This window comes from Protopterus annectens, chromosome 16.part0, assembly GCF_019279795.1.
Source record: "Protopterus annectens isolate FY-2018-M chromosome 16.part0, PAN1.0, whole genome shotgun sequence".
Lineage (NCBI taxonomy): Eukaryota > Metazoa > Chordata > Ceratodontiformes > Protopteridae > Protopterus > Protopterus annectens.
Genome location: NC_056750.1, coordinates 315,752,795 through 315,767,737, shown reverse-complemented (window position 1 = coordinate 315,767,737; position 14,943 = coordinate 315,752,795). Strand labels below are relative to the sequence as shown.

Here is a 14,943-nt window from a genome sequence, read left to right as displayed (position 1 = left end):
TGAAACTTTTCCACTCTTTCAACGGAAAATGTTGGATAGAAGGAAGGGAGCAAAACAGTTGACTAAAAGAACTGAGAGTACATTGGAAAAGAAGCAGAGATAGGACCTGGGAGATGGAGATGAATGGTAATACAACCATTAACTTAATGTGGGATTAAAATGCAATAATTATATTTGTGAAATGTGACAAAACAAGAAAATCTGGAAATACTGGCCTTTTTCAGAATTTGTTGGACTTGTGGGGGAGTCTAAAATATCTGCCCTACTTCATGTCATTAATGTTCGGAAAATGCTTTGGGGAGGGGAAGAGAGGGGAGAAAGTTAGCTGTAAGCAAAGAAAGCATTTTTCTTAATAGTACTGTTTCTGCAATGTATGGTTTTCTTTGCATGCTATACATTAAAGTTTTCTCTGTTATTTTTAAGTGTAATTGGGATTGTAAATAGGTGCTGGTATTCTTTTTTTCTCCCTTCAGTCTTTCTTCTTTAGTTTTAAAGGGACACTATTCCCCTTACTGAAATCACATTTCTGCCTCGGACCAAAGCTGAAAACAATGCCACCCACTTAGTTTATCACCTCCCTGTTTGTGACATCAGTAATGATTTCTAACAGGTCCCGCCTATGGTCAGGTTTCTGCACTGTATTTCAGTCCTCTTTTACTTCCCTGTGGAATAACGCACTCAGTGCTTTGTTTTCCTCCTTCACATAGTGCTCTCTACTTCTTCTTGAATGTTTTTTTTTTTTGGACAAAGACAAAAATAATTGGTGGGCAAAGCCCCAAAAATAGCGACACATTTTTAAATATTGCTCTTATAAACTTAGAATGTTGCTAGAATAAAAGGTCTGGTGTTATCATGCATTTTTCTGAAGGATATGTAGTCTGAAACTCAAATGACAGTCATTATTTAGTAAATTTGATCCTTACTGCTTTGCCATAAAAAATCAGAAAACCACAAATTTTATGAGGAACAGACTCAAATTGTGAGACGAAAATCGAAACAGCTGAGAGGCATGACATAAACTTTCCTGAGCCAATCTCAGTGCTTAGCCAGTGAGACTAGAAGCTGCAGAGATGTCTTTGAAAAAAAATGTATTAAATGTTTCCCTTGGCTGTAACAGTAGTGTAGCTAGGGTGGGTGGACAGGGAACAATGCAATCACCCTATCATGATCTTGCAATACCGGCTTGTAAAAGACAGTATTACATTTGCAGTCAAACCTGTGCACTTTTGTACTCCGTGTATGGTCCAAACTGTAGCATCTGCTTGTTAAATTGTAGCAAGTAGTTTGCTACAGTTTACAAGTAAAAAAAAGTTTCTTTTTTTCTACACGTTAAATACTGCTCTTAGAAACTTAGAAAGCTGCTAGAATAAAAGGTCTACTGTGTATCATGCATTTATTGAAGGATATGTAGTCTGAAACTCAAATGCCTGTCATTCTTTACTAAATTTGATCCTTACTGTTTTGCCACAAAACTGACCTGCGGTGGTGGTGCTGCGGTAGCGTTGTCGCCTGACAGTAAGACGATGTCCGGTACGACTGCTTACTGCTCGACGGTTACTGATTGCAGATTTCTGAAATTTCTAAAGGACTGAGATGTTGGAAGTTTCCAACAGGCCTAGTGACTGGATGGATCTACATTACATTTGGATTTGCCTAAGTTATTTGATAGTCACGGCTGTGAACTTATGGAGGTACTGATCAAGCATGAAACTGTGGAAATGGACAAATTAATGCATGAAATTAATGTGTTAGACAAAAATATTACTGCAAGGGCACCAGAATCAGAACCAGAATCGGGGTTACCAGAGACATCACAGGGGGAAGGTGAGAGTAGGCTAGAACAAAGCACTAACTCTATTCACTCTTCTGATGTTTCTTGTATGTGTATTATTTACAATGATTCGGGAAACTTTAAACTATACAGTGTATGCTTCTGCAACTTGATTTTCAGAATTTTGGATTGTCAAGCTCACATGTTAACGCATATTCTGTCTAATAGTGAATGCATGAGGAATGTTTTGTCTGCAGTTTCTTCTTGTGAGGGAAAATTTGCTTTAAATTGTTTTAATTTCTTTAGTTTTGCAGATCACAGCTCATTGTTTAAAGTAAGTGCATGACTTTCTTGGTACTTCTCTCAGGACTGATACTGTTTTGATACTGTTTTGTGGTTTGCCTGGCTCACAGCCTCCTAGAATACGTGAAAAATTAGATTTCAAATTCTCCTCTGGATAGAGATTTAGTTTTTGGTTCCTCTGCTGCAGAAATTATCATAATGTGTGATGAGATAGTTAAGTTGATCCAGGGAATCTCTTCAAAAATTTTCAGCCCTCCTTTACCAAATTATCTAAGCAATTCTTTAACCCCTCATCCAATTTTGTTAAGAAACAAAGTAAACAGTCTCAGCAAAATGCTGGTAAACAGACGTTTAAAAAGAAATAGCAGAGAAGGTTCCAAAAAGAATACATGAAACCCCAAACCAAGGACAGTCCAACAACTCAGAATGACTATTTAAGACCATGTTACCCCATCCCCCGGCAGTTCCTTTTCCCTTCCAGAAAGTTTGAATCTCCACTTTTCTGTTTAGCTACAGATAGTAGTTTCAGACAAATGGATTTTGAAGATCATTCATCAAGGCTACAGATGGCGGTGGGAGGAAATTCCTCCTTTTAAGGGAGTAAATTTCTCATCCACCAGATCAGACTGTTCTGTTTCAGCTTGTCATTTACCACATGCTGTGTCAGGGAATGATCGAACCAGTTCATCTTTCCCAGGTTGGATAAGATTTTTTATTCAAAAATGTTTTTGGTGCAAAAGAAAGAAAGTGCTTGGAAACCAATTCTGGATCCTTCTTTTCTAAGCCAATTTGTGATAGTCCCCAAGTTCATAATGCTGTCACTTCACAACCTGTTACTCCTTCCTCCCCAGTTACGTTTTCTCGTAACACTAGATTTAAAAGATAATTGTCATCACATACTTCAGGTGTTTCTTAGGGTCCTGTGCATCTGGATCACATTATCAGTTTTCTGCCCTACCCTTTGGACTATCCACTGCACTAAGAGTGTTCACAAAGTGTCTAGCTGCATTTATAGCTCATTGCAGGCCATAGCGTATCCACAGTTTTCCATACTGAGGCAACTTATCTTTGCAGAATATTTTTCAAAATGTCAGAAATCTCTCACTTGGGTGAGAGATCTCTTACACAAGTTAGGATTCCAAGAGAACATTCAAACATTTTTCTCAACTCCTTCACACAGGATTGTGTTCCTGGCATGTCTGCTAGACATCTCAGTTCAAAGAGCATTTCTTCCCCAGGAAAAACTAGATCTGTTTGTAGGCTTTTCCACTTAGGCTGATATCACTACGAGAGAATAGCTCAGGATTTTGGGTGTCATGGCATCTATAATTGTTGTGACACCCTTGGCAAGTCTCCACATGAGAAAGATACAATGCTATTTGAAGTCTGTTTGGACCAAGCACCAACACCCTTTATCTTTTAAAATCCCAATTCTGAGATTTCTCAGAAAAGAAATCACTTGGTGTATACAGCAAATATCCCTAAATCCAGGTCTCCCCTTCTCCTCTTATGCTCTGAAGCAGTCTGCCACCGTAGACACCCTTGACTTTGCTTGGGGACCAGTTTCAGGTAAGATAAAAGTACAAGGTGTTCGGGACACCAAGGACAGATGTAAGCACATAAATATAAAGGAGATGTGTGCTCTGATCAAGGTACTTAACAGATTTTATCATCTTTGGTCCCCTGGACCTCTTCAAGTTGTTACAGACAATACCACAGTTATGTGATACATCAACAAGCAAGGAGGAACCAAGTCTTACTCCCTTTGCAGACTAGCCATGTTAGCTTGGGATATAGCTTCACTGTACAGTTTCAATCTATAGTCATCCTATATCCCGTCAGAACAAAGTTGTGTGGCAGACAAGCTGAGCAGGACAGAGAGAGACCCTGAAAATAGAAACTCAAGTAGACCTCTTTTCCTTCTCTTCAAACAATCAGCTGGCAAAATTCTGTTCCAGGACTCCATGCCAGAAGGCCTGAAAAGACAGATGCCTTGTCTTTTCCTCGATCTGTATTATGTTGCTGATAGCTGTTTACAGAGAATACGACATTGACCCTGAAACAGCGAAAACTCACTAACATGAATGGCCAGGTCACTGATTTTTTTCCCACCCAGCCAAACACGACACCACCTGAATCACTACAAAGTGGGGGGCTGTGCCCCCCCCCCCCCATTAAATATACCAACTCCAAAATCGCACTATTGTGGGGTAAAGGACAATTTCACGGCAACGGGCAAGCAATTTATTTTCCCTGGGGAAAAAAATCGCTGATCTGGCCGTTCACGTTAGTGGGTTTTCACTGTTTAAGGGTTGATGTTGCCATATTCTCTGTAAACAGCTTTCAGCAAGATAATACAGACCTTTTTTCCTTCGACACGAATGCCCTTTCTGTTGATATCTAGGGTACTTCTAAAGATTCAGAAGGAATCCCATTGAATCGTTGTGATGACTTCCTAATATCCCAGCTAACAGTGATTCTCTCCTCTTTTGAAAATGGGCAGGGGCAATTACCACACGACTCCTCACAGAATAGATCTACTGTCACATGAACAGTGGTGTTTGATACACCGTGACCCCAGTCATCTTCAGTTGACTAAATGATAAGGTCTTAATTCCCTTTAGGCACCTGTTTACCAAAGACATGTAGCAGAAGCAAGAAAGCCTGCAATTAGAAAATCATATATTAGCAGATGAAAAAGGTTTTCTTCTTGGTGCCAATAACATAACCGGCACCCATTCATGCCGAGTATTTCTGTGGTTTACAATATTTGTGTGAGGTATTATCCTTTGACATTTCTTTCTGCTCCATCAAGGTTTATTTAGTGTCCATTTCAAGATGTCTGCCCATGGATCTCCTCTTTCAATGCATTCTTGTGTCAAAATGTTTTTGAAAGGGGTTTTGCATAAGAGGCTTCTTAGAAAACTGGTGGCTCCTACTTGGGACCTTAATTTTATGTTAGAGAATAATTTTGAACCAGCTCATCTGGCTTGAGGTTCTTAACACGGAAACTGTCTTACTGATTGCTCTGACCCCTGCAAGAAGAGTATCTGAGTTTCAGGCTCATGCAGTGAGTCAGTTCTATCTCATTTTGCACAGAAACAGGGTTTCTTTGAGAACTAATCAGTCTTTTATGTCTAAAGTGGTATCAGCATTTACTTTAAGACAAACTAACCATTGCCCCATTTTCTTTCCTGAACCTAAAAGTAAGGGAGAAAGTATACTCCATACCTTGGATGTCCACAGACAACTCTGGTACTACCTTGATAGAACAAATTCTTTCAGATCCGTGGATCATGTGTTCATTTCTTACAAAAGTAAGAAGAGAGGACAACCTGTGTCAGAATAGACTATTTCCAAATGGTTATCTCAGGCTATTACCTTTTGTTATTCTAATAACAACAAAACTATTCCAGGCAAGGTCAAGGCCCACTCTGCCATGGCCTTAGCTTCATCTATGACTTTTTGGATAGGGTTAGATTCCAAAAGTATTGTAGAAACAGCAACTTGGTCATCTGTGCATGCTTTTACAAAGCACTACAAACTTGATTCCTTCTCTAGGTCAAGATCAGGTTTTGCTAGGACCATTCTCCAGGGGCTCCTGGACCCTTCTCCTTGTACCTCTCAAATGTAGTAAGTTAAGCTAATCTACCCATGTAACTAAGGCTAATGCAGCAGTGATCAATGTGATGAATGTAGTACAGTTGTGTAAGTTAACTTACCAGAACAGTAGATGTAGGAGAGATCACTGCTGCAATAGCCGCTCCCTTCCACCATCCCTCTTTTTGTTTTTTTGTTTTTTCTAGAGTGTATATTTTTATCTCTCTGTTTGCATGAAAGCTGTGAAGGGCTTGGTGCCCAAACCTGTGATTTTAGGCAGCTCAACTCAAGCTTGACTAACTGTTTGAACATGTGGAAGGTGTCCTGATGCTTTGGTAGCTGGCTGGCTTAGTGTAATATCCTTGACAGGTTATAACCCATGTATCTAAGGCTACTGTAGCAGTGATCATTTGAACGTCTAATGTTGTGGTAAGTTTCTATTTTCAGTTCAGTTGACCTTTTCCATCGTGATGTCAAAAGATTTTTCTCAGTGCCTGTTGTTCTGGTTTGAGTTTCAGGCTTTTGGTAATTTTCTGCCACATTCTTGATATTTAAGGCTTGGTGCCAAGCTTATTTTGCTTGTGTTTTTGACTGGTTCATCCACCAGCCCCTTTTCAGCAGTAGCAGCAGTTAGACCCATCATATCTGCCTTTCGTTTTTGGGAATTTGGGCTGGATCCTTTCCTCGTGGTTGATGCCTTCCTATATTATAACCTTAGTCACCAGATGTCCTTTTTTAGCTCCACTTGTCTTGGGGAATTTTTTTCTCATCAGCTTTTCTCCTTGGCTGTTGGCAGGGTCCCTCTGGAGTCAACCTTTGCTTTGCCAAAGTCTGTGTCCATATTATCGGCCTCTGCCTTCACTTCTTTCAACATCTGATACTGCATTGGACTCTACAGGTTCATTCAGGGTCAAACCCTGCCCTCAGTGCTGTTAGCTTCAACCTCAGCCTGATAATCTTGACACCCAAGTGTTTTTCCTTTTACTTTCCAGAATGTTCAGATTTGACTTTGTCATGACCTGGCATCTCTGTCAATGAAGGTGACATTCCTTTCACAGCTTGCACAGGCCATCTATTTTCTTCTCACTGCTCCAGCATTGCAGTGATAAAAAAATGTCCTCTTGAAATCACAGGCCTGATGCAAGATCATTATTAGGGTACTCAGAACCCCTTGACCATAATCGGACTTTTAGTGGTCTGTTGCAAAATCTTTTAAGATTATTGCATTTCTAAGTTCTTTTTTAGCGGTCTGCTGCAGGATTTTCTGATCTGATTTCCTTATTCGGACCTTGTTTAGGAGCCTTATGTAGGGTGTTTTGAGCTGATCAACTTGCTCATCATGTACATCCAGGGCTCTAGTCTCTTTCCTGGAAGTGGGATTGGGATTGAGCTTCTGGGGCTTGACCTTGGGCTTAGTCCTTGCCATTATGCATGGTCCTAGCTCTTCATGGCCATGCATTCTAGGTTTCCTCACATCACTTTCCTCACATTGCTTACTTGGGAATTTCAGACCTTGGTTTTTCATTGTATTCTTTCAAAGTATCTGATGAGACTTTTGCTCTTTGATGATTCCTAGATGTAGTTTTCATATTTATGAAGGTTCTACATGCCATCATGTGCTTCTACATAGCATCTCCTTTGTTTTTTTTTTTTTGTTTCTCTCACAGCATTGTTCAGAGCAGTCTCATCTTTAGTTCTCCATACTTATCAGAATTTGTGGAAAAATGTGGTATGATTTAAAAAACTACAAAGAGAAATCCACTCCTGTCATTCTAATCGGTGACGTTATTCTCTGTGGTTATCAGATTTCTTCAACTTCATAATACAAAAAGTTCAAAATATTTATGGCTACAGGAAAGGGAAAGAATACAGACATGTATAAAAGAATGCACAGTAAAACAGTTGTGAACTTTGAGGTTGAGTAGTTCTATGACCCCACTGGCTGTGAAAAAAAACAGCTACAGGTATCTTGATATGTGCTCTTCATTTCAGTCCATCAGATGTTACAGAAATGTGTTCAGAGCATATCTGGATTACACAATACAAGCTTTTTTTAAGACACACATAGAGATGGGTTCCTCCTGTCTGCTTTGGTATCGAGATTGGATAGGGCTGGCTAAGTATCTCGTATAGTAGATCTCAAATTTAACAGTTCATGTTTCAGAATTGGTGGCTACTGAACAAGTCCTGGGACAGTCTGTAGTTTGGCACTCAAAGGATCTGATTGACACACATGGCTGTCTTAGATCAGAGTATGTCTCAGGGCCATCAATGTGACACCTTGTCTTCAGGACCTTCATTGGAGTTGTTTGGTATGGCAGCTTTGTCAGAGTCATTGACACCAATCCCCCACCTCTGAGCCTTCCACCTTTTTGTTTTGGGGGGATACCCTGTTTTGTTTCACTCTCCCTTAGGAGGAGTGGATCCAGTTAATGAGGCTGGCTTCTTGGATATATTCAGAAATCTATGAGGTTGGCTCTACCCCATGACTCCTTGTCTTCTGTTTTCTGCGTCTGCCTCAGTGTGTATTAATGGGTCAGAGACAAGGGTCAGGTCTCATAAGCACTGCTCAGTGGGTCTATATCACTTTATCAAACGCACTACTTACCGAATGCACTACTTACTGAACACCTCTTCATCGAATTCTATTAAGCGAAATATTATTTCGTCGAATGTTTGTTTCAGCAAAATTTTTCTTAGGGGGAAAAAAACAGTTGGCCAACCCAGTGACAGCAACAAAAACAGCTCTATTTAAAACTCACTGTTGTGGGGGGCTGTGGCCCCCACACCTCCCCTTACTAAATATGCCAACTTTGAGATCCCACTACAGTGGGAAAAGGGCAAATCCCCGATGATGGCTCACTGTTTTTTCCCCTGGGAAGAACTTTGCTGGAATGATCTGAATAAGATTTCTCTTAATAGAATTCGACTAAGAGGTGTTCAATAAGTAGTGCATTCGATAAACTGATGGGGACCCCTATGGAGTCGGGCCATACTCCCCAATGTTCCAAGAAAGAGGATGTGTAAGATGAAGCATATTAACTTCCCATCATAGTCAGTCACTTCATACACTGACTCTGAGCATTGAGGAGGGACCCCCACAGTCCAATTTAGAATTCACCACTTTCAGCGAGATCCTTAAACTGATGTGACAGAGGAGATCCTGCTGCACAAACCTTCACTCTCAAAACAGGAAAGTTCTTTTTGAGGCCTATGGCTCAGCACCTTCTACTTCTTGAGTGGTCCCTCCAACAGACCATCCAATTAGTCTGACCATTAGGAGGTCATGGCACGAGCCAAACACACGTGAATAGATGCTTTGGAAGCTGAAAAAATTCTGAGGCCACTCTCTAAAGACAGACAGCATTAGGCTAGGAGTCCATTGGTTGATTCCATTATTGTGGCCGTGGCTACTAAGAAAGAACTAACTTGAGGATACAACTATTGTCCATCTGCAAAGTAAGAAATACAGGGCTATGAACATATGATGGAAGCAGGTGTATGCTTCAGGCACTTTTGCACATAGGGCCTTGATATACACAACTTATGAATTGTTTTCACGGGGGTTGGCACAAAAGACCACCTACATTGCACTCCAGGAGGAGGTCAGAAACTTCACCGAGCAAGATGATAAATATTACCAAACTCTTCATGCATCTCATGCACAGTAGGGCTGCAAGAGCAGGTGCCACAATACGGCAGCAGGATTGGCTGCTCCTGTGTGACTTTGTGGACAACTTTAAGGTGTCCTTGCTAATATCCTTTATGAAGGATTATATTTGTTTGGTTCTTCTGTAACAGAGAGAGTGCAGAAGTGTAAACAGGATGCCAAAATGCTTTCTACCTTAGGAGTTAAATGTGAGATCCTGTAAAGATCACACAGCAGAACCAAAAGGGACCCAAATGACTCTGATTTAGGGAACCCAAGCATCAGCCATTTGCGTCAACTTTTGGCAGGGGTAACTCCTTCAATGGATGCAAACCCAGAGATGGGGGGGGGGGGGTTGTAGGACCAGGAATACTCTTTTTTCTGAAAGGCAACCCCACCTTCCATAAAGGGCTGCCTAAATGCTGTCCTCTGGAGGCAGTTAGGGGTCATTTGTCCCTCTACCCTCCTGCATGTGTGGCCATCACACAGGATGAGTGGGTAAGAAGGATAATTTGTAGAGGTTATACCTCTTCCTCCAAAGTGAGATGACCACTTCTAGATGTACCATACCATCAGCTAAAGGCAGCCAAAATAAAAATGCTGTCTTTAATTCAAAAAATAACCATCCAGCAGGTCAAACTAAATCTGACAGATTCAGGATTTTACTCCAGGTTCCTTTGGGTTCCAAATTAAAATAAGGACCTCAGGCCCATTTCAGAAGTCTGTCATCTGTATTTGAAGAACCAAGTTCAGGATGGTCATGATGCAGTCAATTTTGCATTGCCTTCAGGCAAAACTATTGGATATGGTCTGTTGTTCTCCAGGACACCTAACTCCATATCAAAATTTGCCAAGTGTCCTGGACATTTCTTTGCTTCTGCTTGGGAGACAGTCACTTCCATTTCAAGGCCCTGCCCTTCTGTCTAACCTCAGCCACTTGAGTGTTCACCAAGTGTATAGCCATTGTAGCAGCTCACCTACTTCATGGGATTCGAGTATGTCTATCTGGATGACAGTGGAATCTTTGCATATCCATAAACTATCAGAAATCAATTTTTCACCCAACACAAGCCATTCAGTTCATTCAACCAGTACAAGCCATTCAGTTCATTGGTTATCATCTGTTCACATCCATGTTGATAGTGTAATTTTTCTCAGACAGGATGCAGATGCTAAGGAATGCCACCCAGACCCTCCCCCTCTCCAGTGCACCTGCAGCTGCCATAGTCCTCCGAGTTCTGGGACTAATGGTCTCATCTATTCTGATGGAATAGTTTGCTCACTTTCAACATGTGGATTCTGCAGTGGATCCTAAAGGTTCAAGGGTCTCCGCTTTCTCATTCTCTTTTAGCCATAATTATTATAGCCAACCTTTGCAGGGAGCAGTTACCGTGGTGGCCAAATTCCCCCTGCAGGCATTTTGTCCTATAACCATCATCAGCAGTAGTGACCACCACCACCTTCTCCTTGGGGTGAGGTGGGGAGCATTACAGGGGCCGTGTGGTCCAGGGATGATGGAGTCTAGTAGAGGCCAACCTTTACATCCGTGTCCAGGAGATGAGGGCAGTTCTTTTGCAGGAACTATAGGACTACCTTCTTCCATGGGTGATTTCTGTACAGACAGACCATGACTATTGTTTGGTAATTCACCAAGCAGGGGGGGACCCAGACCTTGCCCCCTTATGCCAGGAGGCAGTGAGGGTGTGGTGCTGGGTGATTACTTCACACTGCTTTACAGTTGCAGTGCACATTTCTGCAATACTCTATTGCTTTGTGGACAGGCTAAACAGGTCCATCCTAATGCATCAGTGGCAGCATCCAGCAGTGACACAACAGATTTTTGACCATGGGACTAGTCTTACTGCAGTCTGTTTGCTTTCCCATCTAACACCAAGTGCTGCAAGTTCTTTGCTATGATCCCTCCAGAGGGACAACCCGCAAGATATGTTCTCGTCAAGCAGTAGCCTTTCAAGCTACTGTATGCTTATCCTCCTTTGGCCCTAATTCCCAGATTTTTGCAGAAAACAGTTAGATGCAAAACTACTGTGATTCTTATTGCTTCCTGTTGGCCCTGGCATATTTGATTCCCCTTCCTAAATTCTCACATCAGGGAATCTAGCCTGGATCTTGGATCCCAGACAGGATCTTCTTTCCCACCCATAAGGGAGGACCCACTCAGACCTTCACAGCCTTAGACTAACCACTTGGTTTCTCCCCTTCTACTGATGGGCCAGTAACACATCTTTATCCACTGATTTAGTTAGAATTCTCTCTGCCTCTCAAGTGGAGTACCCACAAGCTTTAGTGCAGGAAGTGGAAATGTTTTGTGAGTTTTCCATTTTTGTAAGACAGTGACCCTTTTTCTCTGCTCTTCTTCCAGACATCTTGTGCTTTTTAGCTAACGTTTAACTCTGAGTCCAGCTTCTCTACAACTGAAATGCAGTTAGTAGCCATTAGCAACTCTCGTGTTGGTCAGGAAGCCCACTTCCTGACTTCTCACAAATTTTGCAGGATCCTTCTCATGGGAGTCTTATTATTCTGGCTACCATTTTGAGAACAAGTGCCACCATGGGATATCAATATCATGCTGGAAGTGTTAAAGAAACCTCCATTTGAATCAGCATTCTCTGCACTTTTGAAGTTTCTGTCCTGCAAAACCTTATTTCTGGTGGTCATCACTTCTGCTTGAAGAGTATCCAGACTACAAGCCCTGTCTTCTTCAGTCCCGTATTTGGTCTTTCACAAGGACAGAATGTCACTTTGTACCACTCCCCCCAAGGTGTTTTCTGAAGTAAACATGAATCAGTCTATTCACTTGCCAGTCTTTTTTTCAAAATCACTCAAATAAAGGTGAATATATTTTATATATTCTGGACATGCATAAGCAACTTAGATTTTAACGTTCACAGAACCAAATCTTTCAGGAAAGATCCACAGCTCTTTGTTTCCTTTGCAGTCAATAAATTGGGGTCACAGGTATCCAAAGCCAGCCTGTGAAGGTAGCTTTCCAGTTGTGTGTGTCATAGCTACTCAGTTCACAGTCACCCTTTGCCATGCAAAACCAAGGGCTCATTCCAGAAGATCGGTTGACAATATTTGTACAGCAGCAGCATGGTCTACATTGCATACTTTTGTAAAGCACTGCAAAGTAGGTGTTATGGTGATGGCTAGGCCTTTCTTTGGAGCCACTCTTCTCAAGGGCTTCCTTTCATGATGTCAGCCAGATATCTTGTAGCTCAAGATTCTGATGTATATGTTGGAACAGATGAGTGGAATAAATAGAATGCATTAGCTGGGTCCTTTCATTCATATCTGCCCTGTATGACAACCTGCCCTCTGCTCCCCGTACCAGATTGCCACTTTGTTAGACCTGAAGAATATTTCCCATTTTGTCATGCACTGTCTTGAATCATTTTTCTTGACTGGCATCAAACTCGATCTGAGGTGTCTCCACCCACACTGGCATTATGAGAAATAATTCTTAAAGGGATAGAGACAGGAGCACTAGTTTTGCCAAGTCAGACCATCCATGAATTGTATCAGAAAGGATCCAGCATTGTGGTAACTAATAACTACAATTTCTCCATCATAAAAACGCTGAGTGTTCTGCTCTTGTCATTTTCTTGTTCTGAATGATATTAATGTGTCCTTTCTATTTTGGACCTCAAGGACATCAGTAATCCCAGTTGTTTGTTCAGATAAGGATACTGATTCTCCAGGAGATCTTTAATTACTACTGTTGCATGGTGCTTTGGTAGTATCACTGGATATGATGGATATCTTGTGGCATATCATTGTCTGTGGTCTGCACTGGAAGTTTCATCTATTCTCTCTCTCAGTAAAAATTGTTTGTTGATGGTCGAGATTCTGCCCTCAGTATCTTTATTAAGGTGGTGGCATTGTTGCAGAGGCCTTGCAGAGCAAAGAACTTGTGTTTCCGTAGTTAAATGACTGAATGTTGGTTATTTCATCAAGGAGATTCTCTGGAAATAACCTTTGCTGGTTCATTCCTTGATTGCACACCCTGAGGTGGAGGGATGGGTCACCATGGATCCACCTCAGAGGGTTACCTTTATTAGTTACATAATTTTTGGCCTGTTTTTTTTTTTGTTTGTTTTATTCCTGCCCATTAAGGAATCAAAAATGAGAACCATGGCAACCTCAGTGAGGTAACAGTGGGGGTTGTGTGCTCACTTTTCTTCATCTCATCTCTTGGTACTTGTGTAAACCACTATGTTCACAGTTATATTCATTTGCCTGAGCATGCAGGTATTGCTGTGGAGAATGAGGTGTCAGTGGCTAATGGCTGTTATGCCCTCACAGACTCCTGCTTTTGGTGTCAGTCAGCTATCATCAGGTTCTAGAATGGTGGATACTTCACACCAGTCATAGCATGAACACCTTCCCTTCCTGGAACCAAACATCTTTGCACCTTCTGATTGACGATAAATGTCTTGCTGAAGGCTTGCTGAGCTCACCTGGGCTCATCCCTTATGTAGGGAAGAAGAAATAGGATTTCACATATACCATCTGGAGCTGAGGGTAGTTTGTTTCCTAAAAGCTCTTGAATGGGAGCTAAGGCCAATTCACCTCTTGTTCCAGTCAGAGAGTCCATAATATGATAAGTAAAAACTAAATAATTTGCACTTTAGACTGGGTTATCCTTCTTAAAATACATGGCTGATTAAATAGAATTGGTAGACACTGTGATTTGCAGCAGAATATGTCTCCTAGAATTGTGGGTAATGAAAGAGAGAAGCCTGTTCACCATATTAGTGAATGTGCTCCCTCTCCTTATTATACTTTGCTTCACAGGGCAAAGGAGAATTGGCAACTGTTTTCTGTCATATTTCTATGGCAGAGAAGATTCTAGTTTGACTTTTTACATTTCTTCTGATACCACACCTCATTTTTAAATTCAACAATAGACTTGAACTTATCTTTATTACCTTGAGATGGCTATAATTGTGTGGTTTTAAGTTCTTGCATCTCGGACACTGTAGAGTAGTATTTCAGTACAAGCAAAGTAAATCCCTGTCCATGTGATGACAGCTGACACAATTTTAGGAAATGACTGCTCCTTCACACTCTTCATTCGGGCCTTTCCAGCAGGATTCTTCAAGGTGAGTGAAGCTATTAAGAATCCTTCACTCACCATGTATATTCTGTTAAGTAAAAAAGGGGTCTTCATTTGTGCATAGAGATGTGCTTTATATCCCCTTAGCTTGCATCTTATAGGTGATCTTAACCCATCTCAATCACCTGTTTAAATCAAGTCTCCATTATTTTATGGTTATATTGTGTATTTTTTTGGCATCTTTGCACATCTTACCTATGTGGAGAACAGAATTGTGTCTAATCCTAGCTAGTTAAACAGACCGTGGATGCTTTTTATTTACTCTTCCCCTTCCTTTCAATACCCATGTTTCCTCAATGGAACTTAAACTTAATGATCGACAAACTGTACTGCTTCTGTTTAAAGCCAAGAATCAGTGGCTGTGAAGTTCCTGTCGTCAAAGGTGCCATTGCAGGTAACCATCAGCTCTGTTTGCTAGTTCTTTGAGTTACAGTGCTTTATCTTTAAGGAACCCTATGTGGTCTTTCACAGACATCAAATGCC

The 14,943-nt window shown here is 41.2% G+C and overlaps 1 protein-coding gene across 10 annotated transcripts in view; it reads left to right on the top strand.

Moving 5' to 3' along the window:
* Nucleotides 1-14,943, top strand: part of CAMSAP1 (calmodulin regulated spectrin associated protein 1) — a 1,635,252-nt gene that overhangs the window by 1,115,677 nt on the left and 504,632 nt on the right. The window lies entirely within an intron of this gene.